At 50.0% G+C, this 5,284-nt stretch overlaps 1 pseudogene across 1 annotated transcript; it reads left to right on the plus strand.

The window, feature by feature from the left end:
• The first annotated feature begins 3,657 nt into the window (after nt 1-3,657).
• On the plus strand, nt 3,658-4,299 carry LOC306815365 (olfactory receptor 14C36-like; annotated as a pseudogene). The gene has a single exon. The product of its transcript is annotated as an olfactory receptor 14C36-like (transcript).
• The last annotated feature ends 985 nt before the right edge of the window (nt 4,300-5,284 follow it).

The raw sequence follows: 5,284 nt of genomic DNA on the forward strand, positions 1-5,284 counted from the left end.
CACAGTCAGCCTCCATTCCCCATCAGATTTACGCACAGGCCAAATGGGGCTGTTGAAGGGTGAGTGGGTTTTACTAACCACCCCTTGGCTCTCCAGCTCTCGGATCATCTTATGAATAGGAATCACAGCATCTCGCGTTGTTCTGTACTGCCGGCGGTGCACTATTGAAGTGGCAATTGGTACTCGTTGTTCTTCTCCCTGCAGAAGTCCTACTGTAATTGGATTCTCAGATAGTCCAGGCAAGGTGTTCAATTGTCGAATACGCTCTGCCATCACAGTTGCAATTCCAAATGCCCATCTTAGTCTTTTTGGGTCCTTAAAATACCCACTCCGAAGGTAATCTATGCCCAAAATACATGGGGCCTCTGGACCAGTCACAATAAGATGTTTCTTCCAATCCTTTCCAGTTAAACTTACTTCCGCTTCCACCAGGGTGAAGTCCTGCGATCCACCTGTCACACCAGCAATTGAAACAGATTCTGCTCCTATGTGTCTTGATGGAAGTATCGTACACTGTGCACCTGTATCCACTAAAGCTTTATATTTCCGTGGTTTCGAAGTGACAGGCCATCGAATCCACACAGTCCAAAAAACACGATTTTCCCTCGCCTCACCCTGGCTAGAGGCAGGGCCCCTCTAAGCCTGTTTCTCCTTCTTTTCTGGGGCATACATCTTAGAAGTTCCCTCAAGAGGATCAGACATGTCATTATCAGTATCACGTTCAGCACTTTGGCTGCGAGAGACAGGAGCAGCTTTCCTTCTGGTGGAACTTCCTCTTTCAATCTTTCCTTCCTTCAAATCTCGCACTCGTTTTGCCAGAGCAGCCGTAGGCTTCCCATCCCATCTTCTCATGTTCTCTCCAGAATCTCGCAAGAAAAACCACAATTCAGCTCGGGGAGTGTACCTCCTCTCCCAACTGGGGGAACGTCTGCGTTGGGTACCAGGGTTTCTAATCTGTACAGCTGAAATTTGGAGAGTTTCCGATGATTTTTCTCTATTTTATCTTCTAAGTCTCGCAAGCGTGTTTCCACAGCTGCAATTCTAGCATGAGTCGGGCCATGTACTGCATCCGCATATGCACGAAGCTTCTTTGCCATATCGAGTACTGTCTCATACACTTCATCTCTCTTCATTATCGCTAGGGCAGATGCATATTCAGGTGGCCCAAGCCGCACAAGTTTTCTCCACATCACCGGTGTGCATGGCACCAGGTCTGGATTTCTAGTTGTTACGTCATCCGAAAAAATAATTTCTGCTACTGCCATTTCCCTGAGGCATTGAAACCCCTGCTCTATGGTTTTCCATCGGGTCTGCTGCACATATAAGTCATCTGCACAGAGATATCTTTGTGCCACGCTATCCAGGACCCGTGCCCAGAGGCTTTGAGGGTTAGCTCCCTTCATCACACCTTGGTCGATAACAGGATCATGAGACAGAGACCCCAAATGTCTCGCCTCAGAGCCATCCAAAACCATGGCCTCCCCTGCTGCATCCCAGAGACGAACCAGCCAGCTAATAATAGATTCATCAGGTCTCCTGGTGTAATCTTTTCTTAAACCACGAAGATCCTTCAGGGAAAGGGATTCATTATTAGTCTCTGCTCTTCCATTAGTTGTTTTAACTCCTGATTTTACATCAGGAGGTGTTGAAGGTCCCTCTCCAGCATCATCATCATCTTCCACTAGCCTATCAGTCTTCTTGGTGCATTTCCCACTTCTTGTACTAGTAGCCACAGCCATTGGTTGGGGCTTTTTCTCCAGTTTAGCTGCTGGGTTTTGGCCTAGGGGGTTGGCTGCAACTTGAGTCACTGGGATAGGGGATAATTTATCTCCCTGTTCCCTCTCCTCTGTCTCCTGCTCTATCGTGCCTAGCAGGGTACGATATGCATGTGCCAGGGCCCAGCTCACTGCAATAATCCTTTTCTCTTTGGAACCATCCTGACACTTCCCCTTTAAGTACCTTGCAACCTCAATCGGATTTTGAATCTGTTCTGATGGGAATTCCCAAATTATGGGGTCAGAAAACTCCTTTAAAATCTGGCCCATTTTCTCCCATTTGCCATTCCACTCAAGATTCCTCCTGCCCAGCTTGACTCCCAAATCAGGAGTCCTCCCAGCCCCTTTAGAAATCTCGGCCTTAATTTTGTATAAACTGCAAATGGTGCAACAAAGACTTAACAAATTAACTGCCAAAAAGATAATGTCCTTAATATTCAGGGAGGTCTGAATATTTTCTAATACAGATGTAACTAATTCAGAGGAGAGGAAAGGAAATAAAGGCAGAAAATCCTCTTTTCCTGCTTCTCCTCTAAGAAATAACACAAGCCATGATTTATATATTCCTGAAGCCGATTCTAACATTCTTATAAATCTCTTATATGGCATTATCACCAAGCCTAGCCCGATGAGTATTTTGGTTAATACCCCTTTAATACAAAAACTTCGTATTAAAGAGAGCACCGGAGCTATCTCTGGATATGTAAACAAGCCCAACGACCACAACGGTATTAACACTTCAAAGAAACTTAATAACCACCCATACAGGCAGGCTCCCACAACAAAAGACATTCTGGATTCAATAGACATACCAATACCAACAGTTGAAAACAAAATATTATTAGAATAAAGTTTTTTCCACTTTTCTGGCCTCCCCGTACGGGCCACCAAATTAATTTGTCCAAGTTTAGGAGAAATTTTAGGAAAAAAAGACCTCCAAAGGGTCCCCTCCCCCCCTTACAATTCCTTCCTTCACCAAGCTCGGAAAGAATTTTCTTCAGGGGAAAGTGGAAAAAACTTTTTTATTAACAAAATACAAAAGAAACACTTCCCAGCACAGACCCAGATTGAGATGAACTCGGCAGATCTTCGCCGGGAAGGGCAGCAGAGCTTCTTTGGCAGACTTCCAGAGGTGGTCTCCGAAGTTCAGATCCGTTTCCTCTGGAGCCGATGCAAATCTTAGGGATGGGGGGGGGAAAGGGAGAGGGGCAGTTTAGGCAGCCGGGGGGGGGGAAAAGCAGCTGAAGCAGCGGAGGGGAGGGGGGCAGGGGGGCGCAGCAGAAGCAGCAGCCAAAGCAGCAGAAGCAGCAGCGAAAGCAGCAGCAAAAAGCCCCAAAAGCCGAAAAACACCCGGCTAGATAAAACAGCCCATGGGAGGGGCCGGCAGCTCCATGGTGGGGGGTAGGGAGAGGAGCTAGTCAAAACATAACCCATAACACCATCAAAGTCTGCTGAGGCAGAGCTGGCCCTGGGCAGTGCCCAGTGCTGGGAGGGGTCTGCAGGGCAGAGCTGAACCCCCAGGGCTGGGCTGGGCTCTGGCAGCAGTGGCAGGGCCCAACCCTGAGTAAGTGGAATCAGTTGATGGCAGGGACAGCTCCTGGCAGCAGAACCCTGGGCAGACAGTGGGGGGAAAGTGCCACCAAACTGGGCTGGGATATTTAAAGTCCTCTCCAAACCAAACTATTCCATGATTACTTTTCTTACAGATCCCCATGCCAAGACACAGTAAATGTCCAACAGCAGCTCCATCAGCCACTTCTTCCTGCTGCCATTGGCAGACACGCGGCAGCTGCAGCTCCTGCACTTCTGCCTCTTCTTGGGCATCTCCCTGGCTGGCCTCATCATCAGCGCTGTAGCCTGCGGCCACCACCTGCACACCCCCATGTTCTTCTTCCTGCTCAACCTGGCCCTCACTGACCTGGGCTGCATTTGCACCACTGTACCCAAAGCCATGCACAATTCCCTCTGGGGCACCAGAAACATCTCCTATGCAGGATGTGCCGCTCAGGTTTTTTTTTTAGTGTTCTTCCTTGGAACAGATTATTTCCTGCTCACTGTCATGTGCTACGACTGCTACGTGTCCATCTGCAAACCCCTGCACTATGGGACCCTACTGGGCAGCAGAGCTTGTGCCCACATGGCAGCAGCTGCCTAGGCCAGTGGCTTTCTCCATGCTCTGCTGCACACAGCCAATACATTTTCCCTGCCCCTGTGCCATGGCAATGCCCTGGGCCAGTTCTTCTGTGAAATCCCACACATCCTCAAAATCTCCTGCTCCCTATCTCAGGGAACTTGGGCTCATTGCTGTTATTGTCTGTTTAGGAGTCATATGTTTTGTGTTCATTGTTTTCTCCTATGTGAAGATCTTCAGGGTTGTGCTGTGGATCCCTTCTGAGCAGGGACGGCACAAAGCCTTTTCCACCTGCCTCCCCCACCTGATTGTGGTTTCCATGTTTCTCAGCACTGCCACACTTGCTCACCTGAAGCCCCCCTCCATATCCTCCCTATCCCTGGATCTGGCAGTGTCAGTTCTGTACTCAGTGGTGCCTCCAGCCCTAAACCCCCTCATCTACAGCCTGAGGAATTAGGACCTCAAAGCTGGAGTGTGGACACTGATGACTGGCTGCTTTCAGGAACATTAAACTACTGGCCATTTTCTGCAAAACACTTGTAATAAAAGTCATCTTTGGTACTTTTTTATTGTTAAATTACTGGGGTTTTTTTCTTTTGATTTAGTTTCTCCATACATTCCAGATAGAAGAGCCATCCTTTTGACATTTCTAATTTTGTTTCTCACCACCTTCCCTGTGTTCTCAGTTTGTGTCTATAAGGAGCTGTGCTCTTGGTGGCTTTAAACAAATTAAAAGATCTCTCTCCCCAAGAAAAGTATTCTCCAGAGATGCCCCCTTTGTTCCCTTCTCTGGAGGTGCAGCAGCAGTCTGTGTGCAGAGCTGGGGCAGATCAGTGCTGGCACAGCAGCTGTGCCCAGCAGCAGCAGCATTTGGTGTTGCCAGTGCTGCTCCCGTGCCACTGCCCCGCTGCCCTCCTGCCCCTCATGTTGCTGCAGGGCCTGAGTGCTCTCGGGGCCAGGCACAGCCCTGGGGGTGGCAGTGCGGGGGCTGCAGCAGGGACAGGCTATGGGCACTGCTGGGGCAGCGCTGACGCCTCAGGGCAGGTCCTGGGGGCTCCAGGCTCCGTTCCCAGGCTCTCTCCAGAACACTTGTCCAGGCCAATGCTGAGCAGAGAAAACCCCCTGTGAGCAGCCCCAGGCTGGCCGTGGGCAGGCTGGGGGCAAACAGCATGGCTGGTGATCTGCAAGGTCCCTGCAAGGGGGAGACCCTGGCAAGGAGCAGCAGAGCAGGGGCTGATCCATCCCTACTGTGCTGAACAGCCCAGGGCAGCATCCCAGAGCGTCCTCATACACCTGCCAACAACATCCCCCCTCTGCAGCCCTGGCCTCTCCCCCAGCTCACACAGGGGCCGCATCCTTGCAGGCACAGACATGGCAG

Source organism: Erithacus rubecula (genome assembly GCF_903797595.1).
Source record: "Erithacus rubecula genome assembly, contig: scaffold_427_arrow_ctg1, whole genome shotgun sequence".
In the NCBI taxonomy this organism is placed as follows: domain Eukaryota; kingdom Metazoa; phylum Chordata; class Aves; order Passeriformes; family Muscicapidae; genus Erithacus; species Erithacus rubecula.